The sequence below is a fragment of the Castor canadensis genome, chromosome 6 (assembly GCF_047511655.1).
Source record: "Castor canadensis chromosome 6, mCasCan1.hap1v2, whole genome shotgun sequence".
Lineage (NCBI taxonomy): Eukaryota > Metazoa > Chordata > Mammalia > Rodentia > Castoridae > Castor > Castor canadensis.
In genome coordinates, this window is record NC_133391.1 from 47,890,744 (window position 1) to 47,907,260 (window position 16,517).

Genomic DNA, 16,517 nt, shown 5'->3' on the forward strand with positions numbered 1-16,517 from the left:
GAAAGAAGCTTGAATGACCGAGTTTAGGAGCTGACTCACCTGGCACTGGCTCTGTAGGCGGGGGAAAAGTCTCAGATGCCTTCCCTAATTCCTTGAGCTTCCTCCTGATGCTGGTTCTTTGGAAAATCCACTGTTCTTCTTAGAAGTTGATAACCAAACAGGGTATTACAGCCATCCAATTAGGAGCTGAGAGGAAGAGAACTGAAGATGAAACTGCACTTCTTCCCTGCTGAATTGACAGTTGAGTTTTCTGCACTATTTCCTAGTGGGCAGGAAAAGGGAGTATGTGAGGTGAGTTGGTGGGGGGAGGAAAGTCCTGGTTTTCACAGCCCTTTCTGAAGTTCCTCTGCCATTTCTTCCCAGAGAGTGAGCTAACAGTTTCCCTGTCCACTTTGCCACTTTGAATGAGGTTAAGCCTAGCCTTGTGGCACACAACTGATTGGACCCTGGAAGAGTGTGGTTGAAGCTCCTAGAAATGATAAAACTGCCTTGACTGCATGGATCCTGGATAGACTTGCCCATGAAGTAACTGCAGTGCTGTCTCCTTCTGGTGAACTTCTGGGTCTGGGTCTAAAGGGCCTGAACTCACTATTTAAATAGGACTAGCTTTTCTCTTGAAAACACTAGAGAAGCTGAACTATCCTGTGGCCTATTATTGATATTTAAATTTTTTAGTTTCAGTAGCAATTTTTAAAAACGATGTGCCTACCAGAGAATATTAGCCCCTCACACATTAGGTAGAATACATATTGGTTTTGTAATTAGTTTAAAGGGGGAAATAAATAACTTTCTGTAACAGGGATTGGTAGACTCGGCCTGCAGGACAAATCTTCCTGTTGTCTGTTTTTGTAAATGAAGCTTTCTTGAAACAGAACCATACCCATTCATGTACATATGTCCATGGCTGATTTCAGAGTTGAGCAGGTTCCAGGAAACAGTGTTTTCATTTTAGAATCTTTATAGAAAAAATTATCAAGGAAGAAAATCAAAACAGAGTTAGCACTGGTTGGGCAATTAGAAAGGAGTTAGGAGGTTATGACTGAATCAGATTTGACACAGATCCACATGCAAAGTGACCATTAACTGGGCTGCAGACACGCCCCTTATTGTCAGGTGCACTGACCTGTGGATTTGGCCAAACAGTAGTTTCCAAATATTTGCTAATCTTTGCTGATCTTTTGCTCAATAGACCCCTTCCCCAAACTACTCAGAGACTAAGACTATACCCAACCCTTCTCTTACAGACAGGTTAACTTCCATCAGCACCATTCCCTGTGGAGGCCCTTGTGGTTTCAGGTTCTAAATACACAAAGCATTTTAAAGCTCCTTGAATTTGTGTCTTTTGGATTACAATTGTAATTATCTTGAAATATGTAATTTTTCTTTTTAACAGGCTGATTTTGTTCTTGGTAAAGGAGGGGAAGTGTCTCTAACCCTTGTGGAAAGCTTTTCTGGAGCTACAGAAATTAGACTAGTCAGTACTAGTCATAACAATGCAGACAAAATTATAGGACAGTCTTCACAGGAAAGAGGATAAAACAAATGCTTTCAAGAACTACTTATCGTAAGGTTCTATTCCATGTTAGTGGCACATAATGAGCCCAATAAATTGACTAGAATAACTGGATAATCTCATAGAGAAAAAAAGGGATTAGGTCCAAAATATAAACATATGTCAAACTAAATTTCAGATATACCATAGATTTAAGCATGAAGATTGAAACTACACAACTTAAAAGTCTCAAATAATTTAAAAAATATTAGAATGTTAGTCTTTTTCATGCATGGCATCAAACTCAGAAGACTGAAAATACATGTAAAAGTATATAAAATTGAAATAAATTCATTTTATACAAAGAATTCAGAAGAAAATCAACACTTTGTAACCATATTTTCAACTTTCATCACAGAAAAAGAGCTAATTTACTTGAACAATGTCGTAGAAAGACAGAAGACTAAAGCATATAAATATATGGTTCCTAGAATATAAGTAAAAGATATTCAACCATACTCATAGTTATAGAAATGATAGTAAATTGTTTTAGAAAATTATGGGATAAAGGACTTTTCTATGAGCGTATAAATTGTATGGTATCTGTTGAGAACTTGTCCTAATATTTATTACATTTTAATGTATGTATGACTTGACTTTGCATTTTCACTTTTAGAAAATATACATGTACAAAACTAAATACAAAAGCATATATACCACTTATGAGATTCATTGGGTCACTGCTTTTTGGGAGAAAAGGTTAGAAAGTACTTCAAAGTTCATCTACATAAGGTTGGTAATATAAATATTGAAAGCATAAATATTATAAAGTATAGTAAATACAGTTAGTGAAATACTGGATTTGAGACTCAGGAGGAAATGATGGTGCAGTTTCAGTCTGAGGGCTGGCTGTAGACAAAGAGCGAATATCCTTGTTCCATGGTTACCGGGTGGGAGAATTCTCTCTCTTGGTAAGGACAGCTTTCTGGTCCATTCAGGCCTTCAGCTGATTAATTCAGGCCTAACAACATTATGGAGAACAATTTGCTTTTACTTAAATCTACCAACCAACAAGCTAATTGGATTACCCAAGAATACCCTCACACAAATACTGAGAATACTCAGCCTAGGATCTGAGCACCCTTAGGATCAATCATGTTGACACATAAAATTAACCACCACAAGTCTACCCTTGGTCAACTTTAATCCTGTAGTTTTCTGCTTAAATCATACTTAATCCTTACATAGAGAGAATAATAAGCTCATGATTCCAAATAATATATTCCAAGTATCCTGTATACCACCCCAGGGTACTAATCTCTTTTCCAGAAGAGGCGATAAAATCCTGGAGTGTTGTTTACTTTTCTCCTTCTTGACACCCTGTTATTTAACCATGATATAAAGTTAATAATATTTAAATTCTATGATATGAATTCAATATATAGTATATTACAGGATAAGTGACTAAGAGAGAAAAGAAAGCAAAAATATTTGATGAATAAAGGTATATTCATAACAACTAAGAAAGAGAAATGGTGACTACATGCAACTGAATTGTCTTTCTGTAATTGATCAGATGGTCATAGCTGGTATCCACAGCTACCTTCTTCTACTACTCATTCCATATCTCCTTCTTCCTCACATGCACCTCAGCTGTCACAGCTCTTTAGGTGACCCGAATGTCCTTTCTAAGGGATCTGGGTCACTGTAGTCCTGAATGGGTGGGTTGGGGTAATTTTGCACTCACCTCATCCAGGACATGATAATGAAGAGATTCTTTAAGGGATCACCTGTGTTACAGACATGCTTTCTTACCTTCTATCATAAATTACTATCCAATGGCCCAGTGTTATTCAGAATCAATCATCACAGTCATCTTAGTAATTCCTGTCTTTGCTGGTTGTGTACCTCACAAAATTTATAGGCAGAAATCCTGGCCCATGAGATGATTGTATCAAGAGGTGAGGTCCTGGGAATTCCAAGATGGCGGCTAGAGGGAGGAAGCAGAAAGCGAGCCTCCTATAGTGAAATCTTGGAGAGACGCTGGAGACACACTTTGCAGGCATAATCACGAGAAAAGGCATAACTTTGACCCCTCCACACCTCCAGCCGGCGCAGAGAATCTCCACTTCACGTTAAACGGAGAACCGAGGAGGCCCCCGGGCCGCCAGTGGCCGGCGCCCATACGGCTTGGGAAGACGCGGACCAGGTGAGCTTCGCGGTACCGCGGTTCCCCCACAGACAAGCCTGGGCCAGAGCAGCATAGCCCCCTGGACAGACTGACCTCCACCCGGGAAAAAAAGAGAAACTGAGTACTAAGCAATAAGAACAGTTAAGACACGCTGGAAAGAGGGTGGGGCGCCCTGAGCGCTGAAGATTGGGGGAAGGGACTCCTTCCCGGGACTGTAAATAAACGAGCCGGGCGGCCGGAGAGGCTCTGGCGGGAGCAGGGCGCGCCCAGCAACCAGGAGCGGGGACGCTTGTGAGAGGAGGGAAGACCCACTTCCCACGTGAACTGTAAATAAACACGCAGGCCTGACAACGCGGGGCAGTGTCACCTTTCCCAGTGCTTGGAAAGGGAAAAGCCTGTAGCAGAGGCCGCTGCACGGGAGAACTCTGAGCAAACAAAGCCTGTGGGACCAGGTGAGTGCTAGCTCACCCCAGAGATCTGCATAAATAACGCCTCCAGCTACAGGCTGAGAGCAGCAGGCAGGCAAGCCACAGTTGCAGATACCACTCTCAGAACTGCCTCCAGACGCTTTTTTTTCTTTTTCTCCCTACCTTTGATGAGAGAACAACCGAATTACACCTGCAAGCCGAAAAACTTACTGAAACTGTATTGCATTTGAACTGGGGACACTTGGTGGGGCTTTTCTTTCTTTTTTTTTTTTTTTATCTTCTGTGTGTGTGTGAGTGTAGTTTTGTTCTACTTTATGCATCCCCTTTGATGAGACAACTACAGAACAACATCTGAGGCACCAACTCCAGGACTGGAGATTGAGACGGACATCCAAATTATTAAGACTGAAATTGCATTGCATATAAACTTGGAAGTTTTTTGGTTTTTTGTTTTTGTTTTTTTTTTTTAATTTTCTATTTTCCATTTTATTTTAATTCATTTTTATAAATAGATATTACTTTCATATACTTATTTTTAATTTTTTTATCTTTGATTTTCAATCCTCTCTCTGTCACTCTATTGTCTGTTCAGTTTACTGTCGATTAGTACACTAACACTCCCTGTTTATACCTTTGAAACTCTCTTGTCTGATACCTTGTTCTGCTTTCTCCCTCTTGTCTGTATATTTGTTTTCCCCTTTTCTTTAACTTCTTGCTTTCCATCTCAGCTCACTCTTCCATTCTCAATATTACCATTGTTATTATTACAAGCTAGAAAATACTTAATTACACACAGTACAGGGACAGTAACAACACCAAGGACAATGACAGGAAGACAGAAAAAACAAGGAAACCAGTTTCCCCACAGCAAAAAATTAGTACAGGAACCAGAGGGGAATGAAGAGAACAGAAACTCAGAGCCAGACTCCAACAAAATGAAGATAAACTATGCCAAAGGACCCAATGAAGCCTACAAGAATAATTTAAAAGAAGACATACTACAAGTACTCAATGAGAATTTTATAGAGATGATACTGGATAGGGTCAACCAAAATCTACAGGAGACACTCAAGAAATTCCAAGACAATAAAAATAGAGAATTTGAAAAAGCAAAAGAAGAAATAAAGGAAACCATAGAAGCACTGTATAAACACCAAAGTGAAAGAGAGAACACAATGAATAAATGGATAAATGAACTCAAGACAAAAATAGACAACAATAAAGAAGAAAACAGCCAGGATATGGAAAACCTCAGAAAAAAGAACGAAACAGAACTGCAAAACAAAACGGAAGGCCAATCCAGCAGAATAGAACAAACAGAAGACAGAATCTCAGAACTTGAAGATGAAATGGTAATTAAAGGAAAAACTGAAGAACTATTAATTAAACAACTCAAGACCTGTGAAAAGAAAATGCAAGAACTCACTGACTCCATCAAAAGACCAAACTTGAGAATCATGGGCATCGAAGAAGGAGAAGAGGTGCAAGCAAAGGGAATGCGTAATATATTCAACAAAATAATAACGGAAAATTTCCCAAATCTAGAGAAAGATATTCCCATACAAATGCAAGAGGCCTCCAGGACACCAAACAGACCAGATCAAAATAGAACTACTCCATGACATATCATCATTAAAACAACAAGTTCAGAAACTAAGGAAAGAATATTGAAGGCTGCAAGAGAGAAAAAACAAGTAACATACAAAGGTAAACCCATCAAAATCACAGCAGACTTCTCAACAGAAACATTAAAAGCAAGAAGAGCGTGGGGTGAGATCTTCCGGGCACTTAATGAAAATAACTTCAACCCCAGGATACTCTACCCAGCAAAGCTATCATTCAAAATAGAGGGACCAATAAAAGTCTTCCATGATAAGCAGAAACTAAAACAATATGTGACCACAAAGCCACCATTACAAAAGATTCTGCAAGGGATCCTGCACACAGAAAGTGACACCCAACTTAACCATGAAAAGGCAGGCAGCACCAAACCACAGGATAAGAAAAAGCAAGACAGTAGAGAGTAACATCAAGTTAGGTACACACAATCAAACCTTCAAACAACTAAGATAACTAAATGGCAGGAATCACCACATACCTATCAGTACTAACGCTTAATGTTAATGGACTTAATTCACCCATCAAAAGACACCGTTTGACAAAATGGATTAAAAAAGAAGATCCAACAATTTGTTGCTTACAGGAGACTCATCTCACCGACAGAAATAAGCATATGCTTAGGATGAAAGGCTGGAAGAAGATTTACCAAGCCAATGGCCCCTGAAAACAAGCAGGAGTAGCAATACTTATCTCTGACAAAGTAGACTTCAAACCTACATTGATCAAACGAGATAAAGAAGGACATTCCATACTAATAAAAGGGGAAATAGACCAAAAGGAAATAATAATCATCAATCTGTACGCACCCAATGTCAACGCACCCAATTTCATCAAACATACCCTGAAAGACCTAAAAGCATATATAAACGCCAACACAGTGGTTGTGGGAGACTTTAACACCCCATTATCATCAATAGATAGGTCATCCAAACAAAAACTCAATAAAGAAATCCAAGATCTAAAATATGCAATAGATCAAGTGGACCTAGTAGATGTCTACAGAACATTTCATCCAACCTCTACACAATATACATTCTTCTCAGCAGCCCATGGAACCTTCTCCAAAATAGATCATATCCTAGGGCACAAAGCAAGCCTCAGCAAATATAAGAAAATAAAAATAATACCATGCATACCATCTGACCACAATGCAGTAAAAGTAGAACTCAACAACAAAAGTAAAGACAAAAAACATGCAAACAGCTGGAAACTAAATAACTCATTACTTAATGAAGAATGGATCATCGATGCAATAAAAGAGGAAATTAAAATGTTCCTGGAAGTCAATGAAAATGAAAACACAACCTACCGGAACCTATGGGACACAGCTAAGGCAGTCTTGAGAGGAAAGTTTATAGCCATGAGTGCATATATTAAAAAGATTGAAAGATCCCAAATCAATGACCTAATGATACATCTCAAACTCCTAGAAAAACAAGAACAAGCAAATCCCAAAACAAATAGAAGGAGAGAAATAATAAAAATAAGAGCTGAAATCAACGAAATAGAAACCAAAAAACCATACAAAGAATTAATGAAACAAAAAGTTGGTTCTTTGAAAAAATAAACAAGATCGATAGACCCCTGGCAAACCTGACTAAAATGAGGAGAGAAAAAACCCAAATTAGTAGAATCAGGAATGCAAAAGGGGAGATAACAACAAACACCATGGAAGTCCAGGAAATCATCAGAGACTACTTTGAGAACCTATATTCAAATAAATTTGAAAATCTAAAAGAAATGGACAGATTTCTAGATACATATGATCATCCAAAACTGAACCAAGAGGAAATTAATCACCTGAATAGACCTATAACACAAAATGAAATTGAAGCAGCAATCAAGAGTCTCCCCAAAAAGAAAAGTCCAGGACCTGATGGATTCTCTGCTGAATTCTATCAGACCTTTAAAGAAGAACTGATACCAACCCTCCTTAAACTGTTCCATGAAATAGAAAGGGAAGGAAAACTGCCAAACACATTTTATGAAGCCACTATTACACTTATCCCAAAACCAGGCAAAGACACCTCCAAAAAGGAGAACTATAGGCCAATCTCCTTAATGAACATTGATGCAAAAATCCTCAACAAAATAATGGCAAATCGAATTCAGCAACACATCAAAAAGATTATTCACCACGACCAGGTAGGCTTCACCCCAGGGATGCAGGGGTGGTTCAACATACGAAAATCAATAAACGTAATAAACCACATTAACAGAAGCAAAGACAAAAACCACTTGATCATCTCAATAGATGCAGAAAAAGCCTTTGATAAGATCCAACATCATTTCATGATAAAAGCTCTAAGAAAACTAGGAATAGAAGGAAAGTTCCTCAACATTATAAAAGCTATATATGACAAACCTACAGCCAGCATTATACTTAATGGAGAAAAATTAAAACCATTCCCTCTAAAATCAGGAACCAGACAAGGATGCACACTATCTCCACTCCTATTCAACATAGTACTGGAATTCCTAGCCAGAGCAATTAGGCAAGAAGAAGGAATAAAAGGAATACAAATAGGTAAAGAAACTGTCAAAATATCCCTATTTGCAGACGACATGATCCTATACCTTAAAGACCCAAAAAACTCTACTCAGAAGCTTCTAGACATCATCAATAGCTATAGCAAAGTAGCAGGATATAAAATCAACATAGAAAAATTATTAGCATTTCTATACTCTAACAATGAGCAAACGGAAAAAGAATGTATGAAAACAATTCCATTTACAATAGCCTCAAAAAAAATCAAATACCTAGGTGTAAACCTAACAAAAGATGTGAAAGACCTCTACAAGGAAAACTATACACTTCTGAAGAAAGAGATTGAGGAAGACTATAGAAAGTGGAGAGATCTCCCATGCTCATGGATTGGTAGAATCAACATAGTAAAAATGTCTATACTCCCAAAAGTAATCTACGTGTTTAATGCAATTCCCATCAAAATTCCAATGACATTCATCAAAGAGATTGAAAAATCTACTGTTAAATTTATATGGAAAAACAAGAGGCCACGAATAGCCAAGGCAATACTCAGTCAAAAGAACAATGCAGGAGGTATTACAATACCTGACTTCAAACTACATTACAAAGCAATAACAATAAAAACAGCATGGTACTGGCACAAAAATAGACATGAAGACCAGTGGAACAGAATAGAGGATCCAGATATGAAGCCACACAACTATGAGCAATTTATCTTTGACAAAGGAGCTAAAAATATACGATGGAGAAATAGCAGCCTCTTCAACAAAAACTGCTGGGAAAACTGGTTAGCAGTCTGCAAAAAACTGAAACTAGATCCATGTATATCACCCTATACCAAGATTAACTCAAAATGAATCAAGGATCTTAATATCAGACCCCAAACTCTTAAGTTGATACAAGAAAGAGTAGGAAATACTCTGGAGTTAGTAGGTATAGGTAAGAACTTTCTCAATGAAACCCCAGCAGCACAGCAACTAAGAGATAGCATAGATAAATGGGACCTCATAAAACTAAAAAGCTTCTGTTCATTAAAAGAAATGGTCTCTAAACTGAAGAGAACACCCACAGAGTGGGAGAAAATATTTGCCAATTATACATCAGACAAAGGACTGATAACCAGAATATACAGGGAACTTAAAAAACTAAATTCTCCCAAAACTAATGAACCAATAAAGAAATGGGCAGGTGAATTAAACAGAACTTTCTCAAAAGAAGAAATTCAAATGGGCAGAAAACACATGAAAAAATGCTCACCATCTCTAGCAATAAAGGAAATGCAAATTAAAACCACACTAAGATTCCACCTCACCCCTGTTAGAACAGCCATCATCAGCAACACCACCAACAACAGGTGTTGGTGAGGATGCGGGGAAAAAGGAACCCTCTTACACTGTTGGTGGGAATGTAGACTAGTACAACCACTCTGGAAAAAAATTTGGAGGCTACTTAAAAAGCTGGACATCGATCTACCATTTGATCCAGCAATACCACTCTTGGGGATATACCCAAAAGACTGTTACTCCAGAGGCACCTGCACATCCATGTTTATTGCGGCACTATTCACAATAGCCAAGTTATGGAAACAGCCAAGATGCCCCACCACTGACGAATGGATTAAGAAAATGTGGTATCTATACACAATGGAATTTTATGCAGCCATGAAGAAGAACGAAATGTTATCATTCGCTGGTAAATGGATGGAATTGGAGAACATCATTCTGAGTGAGGTTAGCCTGGCCCAAAAGACCAAAAATCGTATGTTCTCCCTCATATGTGGACATTAGATCAAGGGCAAACACAACAAGGGTATTGGACTATGAGCACACGATGAAAGCGAGAGCACACAAGGGAGGGGTGAGGATAGGTAAGACACCTAAAAAACTAGCTAGCATTTGTTGCCCTTAATGCAGAGAAACTAAAGCAGATACCTTAAAGCAACTGAGGCCAATAGGAAAAGGGGACCAGGTACTAGAGAAAAGGTTAGATCAAAAAGAATTAACCTAGAAGGTAACACCCACGCACAGGAAATCAATGTGAGTCAATGCCCTGTATAGCTATCCTTATCTCAACCAACAAAACCCCTTGTTCCTTCCTATTATTGCTTATACTCTCTCTACAACAAAATTAGAGATAAGGACAAAATAGTTTCTGCTGGGTATTGAGGGGGGGAGCGGGAGGGGGTGGAGTGGGTGGTAAGGGAGGGGGTGGGGGCAGGGGGGAGAAATAAACCAAGCCTTGTATGCACATATGAATAATAAAAGAAAAATGAAAAAAAAAATAAAGGAAAAGTTCTCAAAAAAAAAAAAAAAAAAAAGAGATGAGGTCCTCATGAATTGGTTAGTGCACTTCTAGGACAGGACCCAGAGTGACCCTTTGGCCTCTCCTCTATGTGCAGGACATAGTTAGAAGACACCATCATGATCCAGAGAGGGGGCCCTCACTGAATCTTCTTACAGCCTCCAAAACTGTGACAAATAAGTTTCAGTTTTGAAAAAGCTACCCAGCTTATGATATTTTGTTCCAGCATTCTCTTCACGTAAAAACTACTTTTTCTGATATGAGAATAGCTAGTACTGTTTGCGTTGGGTTCTGCATGCCTGATAAATCTTTTTCCAACCTTTCACTTTTAGTTTGTGTGTATCTTTGTGAGGTATGCTTCTTGTAGACAACAGATTGTTGGATTAGGTTTTTTGATCCAATCTGAAAATCTGTGTCTTTTGATTGGAGAGTTAAGTCTTTACATTTATAAGTTCATTTATAAATGAGAGGTATTTACTGATTCCTGTGTTTCTATTGCTTGTTTTCCAGATTGAGCTCATGTTGAATGTTTTTTACTTTGGCTTTGTTCATCTTTGGGTTTTGCTGGTTTACTGAGTTGATCATGCTTGCTACTCTCCTAGCTCTCATGAGATTATCAATGACCTCTTTTGAGTTTTATTCTTTCCTTGCCTCTTGCATTTGTGAATGTTTTTCAGCCTCTTCCATGTGAATTATTCCCTTGAGTATTTTTTGTCATTTTGGCTTGGTGAACATGAAATATTTGTCTTGGAAGGTCCTTATTTCTCCATCCAGCTTGGAGGACAGCTTTACTGGATTGGCAGTTACTCTCTCAGAGCTGGAATTATATTGTGCCATACTTTCCTTGCTTTCAGAATTTATTACCGAGAGGTCTGAGGTGATTTTAATTGTTTTCCTTTGTATGGAAGCAGGTGTTTTTCTCTTGCAGCTTTCAGTGTCCTCTCTTTGTTCTCAAGTCTTGGCATTTTAATTATGATGTGATGTGGGGTTGTACTTGTCATGTCTCCTGTACATGGGTGTCTATATTATTACATAGACTTGGGAATTTTCTGCTGTGATTTCATTGAATAGGTTTCCTATGAATTCAATTTACATTTCAGCAACATCTTCCACTCTGTTCATTCTTAGTTTGGTGTTTTGATTGTGTCCCAGAGTTCTTGTATGTTGTATTCATTTTTTCTTTGTGATTGTTTGTGTGCAGTAACTCCTTGATCTTGTCCTGCATCTCTGATATTATTTCTTCTGCTTGATCTTGTCTGATGATAATCCTACCTTTGTGGTTTGTATTTGATATATTTATGATTTCATTTCTAACATTTCTACTTGGTCATTTTCTATAATTTCCATTTCCTTGCTGAATTTCTCTCCCATGTTGGTGACTTTTTTGTCCAGGTCTTGGACTGATTTCCTAACTTAATTTATCTGTTCATTTTAAACCTTTCTGAGGTCTCTGCTCATTTTTAACAGTAGACTTCTGAATTCCCTCTCAGGCACTTTGGCCATTCCGTATCTTTAGATTCATATGTTGAGATGTTGTGGTGGGAGTTTGAAGATGAGACATTTCCTTGATATTTCATATTAAATTTCTATGCTGTGACTTGCACATCTGTTTGCCTAAGTTCCCCTTTACTTCCTTGGGTGAGCAGAGAACCTGCTGCAGTAACAATGTTAACAATTCAGCAATTAATTAAGTATTTGAATGAGTAAGAACAATTAGAACCCTTATCTATCTCCCCAGGTTGTATGGGAGCAAAACTGGTTTCCAGGGGGATTATCGTGGAACTTGACCCCGGTTTCATGATATACAGATTAGAAATTGACTATAATGGGGACTGGATGTGGGGAAAGTAGGGGAAGGGTATGATAAATGGACAGGGAAGTAGATGTAGGGGGTAGCAGTATGAGAGTGCTCTATATATTTATAACAGGGAAATAGAGAATGGTTTGGGGGGTAGGAAGGAAAAAAACAAAAAAGAAAAAAAGATTCCAACAGTTAGAAACCAAGTTAAAAAAAAAAAAGAAGAAAAAAGAAAAAATGAGACAAACAGCCAAAGAAGAACAAATTAGACAAAGGGAAACAGAAAACAAACAAACAATAAATAATAACAACAGCAAAAAGATAAACAAAAATACTTACATTTCTTGTTGGAGTGATGTGCATTTGTCCTAGTCCTTCTTATTGTGGTTGTCATGGGAACAGCTTTGGGAGGGCAAAGTTGTACCGGTAGCCTAGGGTGTGACAGTGGCCTCAAGGAAGGATAGCTGGGGCCAGGTTATTGATACCTTACGAGACAATTCTCTTGGAGAGCTTTACCCTCTGAGTTATTTTGAGTCTTGAAGGCCAACTTAGATGGGGGGATGTGAGGTTTCCTGTGCAAATGCTGAGAGATCAGAGTATGCAGGGCCACTCGTTCTGTGATTAGGTTGCAGGTAGCTTAAAAGGGTGGGGCCACAGACATCTGGGACTTCTGCTGCTTTTCAGATTGCCCTAGTCAAAACCTTGCCCTCTCTATGTCTGTCTCTCCTAGAAGTCTCTTGCACAGACACTGGTTCTGAGACCTGGAACCTCCCATGCTGCAACCTTTTAAAGTCCCAGAGTTGCTCAGTTTTGAAGCTTGCTTGAGTCAAGCAGCTGCTCTAACTTCAGTTCTCAATCAGTGGGGACTGGGTGTTTTGACCTTATTCAATGTAACTGCTGTAGCACAATTGGTTGGGGACACTTACCTTGAGGCATTTTTTTGCTGTTTTCTCACCAGGAACTCTTGAATTGCCCTGTCTGACCTTTTCCCTTGAATATCTGCCCCTTGTGGCTGACTCTCAAGTGGACAAAGTGGCTGGGAGTCCCAGAACTCTCTGGGCTGTGATTTTTCAAGTTCCTTGAATTGTTCAGTCTCAAAGCTCACCTATCTGCAAGGAGCTTCAGATATCTGAGCTCTCTACCAGCAAAGGCAGAGTCGCCAATTCTCTACCTCAGCTCCTTTTAACTTCTTAGTTCACTGCAAGTCAAAGCCTCTCCATTACTGCTCAAGATACCCTGAGAAGTGATTCCTCCTTGATGGCAAGATTCCAAGTACCTCAGACTGATCAGCAGGCACTCTCTCCAGACAGCACTTTCACATAGCTCTCTGAGATATGCTGAATGAAGGATTGTCTTGTTTGCTTCTGGCTTGTCATGCAGGGAAATCTACTGTCCCATCAGATCTCTGCACTGGGGTTAGGGTTTGCGGGCGGTGTAATTATTTCATCCCAGAGCTAGGGTTGCCAGTCTATTGAGGCAGCAGCAACAGCCTGGCTTACCTTGAGGCATACGCTTCAGCTTCCCCTCTCTCCAAGGGGAGCTGGGGCTGGAACCTAGGCTGTCATCTTTTTGATTTGCTCTATTTTTCCGATCTCCTATCACTCTTTTGTGTTTCTCTGTGCTCTTCTTCTCTTTGGCACTTCTGTATGAGTCTCTCCTTTGTCATCCAAACTCTTGTTCATGAGGTCTGATGGATAAAGCTTCTTCTCCTCTGCCATCTTTTCCCTTTGATATGGCATTATGAAAAGATTAATTGTCCTGGTGGAAGCATTTCTTGCATTGGAATTAAGATTGTAGGACAGAAGCATATATACGATTGTGGGAACCAAACACAATTTTTCTCAAGTTTTAAAAATAATCAGCATTTTAAAAAAGGTAACATGTGCATTGTAGGAAACAAAAATACAAGAAGTACAGCTTCAGGAATTTCAGCTGGCCATGACCTTCTACTTCCTGCATGTGTACACAAGGAGATCTTCTTTAGAAAATTGAGATAGTATGGTATGTGTCATGATTTCCACACATCAAATGTTCACCAGTTGAAAATACAAAAACAATATAAATATTTTGATAACCAAGAATACATGACACCAACCCAGTATATTATAAAAAAAATCCTGTCTTTTTTGAGGACAAAAATTTCACTGAAGACAAAAAATGGCAGTAGACCTCATGACAGAAGCATTGAAATTACAACTCAAATGCTGCATTCCTTTCATGCTCAATTTAAGATGAGACAAAAGCAATAGAGTACACTAAGCATAATTTCTAAGAGAGTTCACTGTCATGTCTGTGTTATTAAAATAGTATTCAGAAGGTATGCTTCACTGAATTAATGTATTCTTATTGTACAGCCAGAAGATGCACATACATCAATGGATCTCACCAGAGTGTAAATCTGATCACACCTGCACAGGTAGTCTTCCTTTTGTCCTTCCACTGCCAGCCTATCGTTAAATCCTGACTCACACTGCACAATAACTCCATGTTCAAGATGTATACTTTCTATCAACTATAACACATATTTGCAAGTTGGCTAATTCACCAACTCTACTTTTTACTGTACACTGTCACCTCAGAGCATCTATAAAGCTTAGGTATAGGAAGCAAAAATTTTGCTAATGTGTCACAGGGGGTAATAGTGAGTGGTGCCACTCTCGTTTCCACCCCATGATCTGGGACCCATGAATCCTGGATAGTGGAGAAACATAACCATACACTGTCCATTAATACACACGACCAGATTCAGGTTTCTTTCAACTGCCAAGATTCGCAATATAGCTTTGTTGCTTACCTCAGGGGTATATCAACTCTTCAACTTTGTTGTCATTTTATTAGCTTGTATCTTGAGTCCAGACTATATTTCTTTACCTTTCCTTTTCACAAAATGTCATATTGGTCCATTACATAGATATTAAGCTGAATGGACCTAGAAAGCAAGAAACTACTTTCTTAGAAAGTTTCTACTTTCTAGAAAGTAGAAACTACTCTGGTCTGATTGGTAAAACCTAAGCAGTGTGAAAGGTGCAAAATAAATCCAACAAAAACTCATAGGCCTTATACCTTTGTGAAATTTCTAGAGCACCAGTGATCTGTGGTATGTCAAGGTATGCCTTCTAAGCTAAAGGCTAAGTTGTTTAACCTAGAACTTCCTATTACCAAAAACAAGGTACAGTAGCTAGCTAGTGAACCTCTTTGTTTTTGGAGGAAATTTATGCCTAATTTGGATATATAATTCTGGCTCACTTACAGAGCAACTTGGAAAGCTGATTTTGTTTGTAGGACCCCAAAACGTTTGGAGGGTGTAGCGCAAGCTACTTGAATGATAAGATCCAGCAGAGTCAATGGTACTTAACTTTTGTACGTTAAACCAAGACAGGTTCTGCATTTCCAGTGCGTTTGCCATAAACCACCTCTTTGTTCCCTGTGTCAACCAACCAACCCACTAAACTGACAGATGCCTATTTTACATTTTTGTTTTAAAATTGACATAGGATATTTTGCTTATTCATGTAATATAGTATTATAATTTGACACATGATCAATGTGTAATGTACATATTAGGGCACTTACCATTTTCTTCTCATCAACTATTATTATTTCTATGTGTTATATGTCTTCAAACTCTTGTACCCATTTTGAAATATCTAATAATTTATGTAGACTTTAATTTAATTTCATTTATTTATATGGACTATGGTTAGATTATTGTGTTATGGAACTTTAGAACTACTTTTCCTCAAACTGTATTTTGGTACACATTGTCTATCACTTCTGCACTGCTCCTTTCACTTTCTCTTTCTAGCCTCTAATGACTTCTACTCTACCCTCTATTTTTGTGTTATCAATTTCACTAGCTTCCAAAAATGAGTTGAAATATGTGGTATGTGTCTCTCTGTGGCTGACATATTTCACTGCACATAATGTTCTCCATTTTGCTTCAGATGAAAGGATTTTACCCAATTTTATGGGTGAATAAATGCTGCATTGTGTACATACATTTGATCAAATTCAACATCCCTTCATGATAAAAATTTGAAGGAATCAGGCATAGAAAGAACATGTTCAAGCACAATAAAGGCCATATTTAACAAACCCACAACTAATATCATTACAAAAGTAGGAAAGCTGACAGCTTTCTCTTTAAAGTCTGAAACAAGCAAGGATGTCCCCTTTCACCACTTTTGTATTGCGAGTTA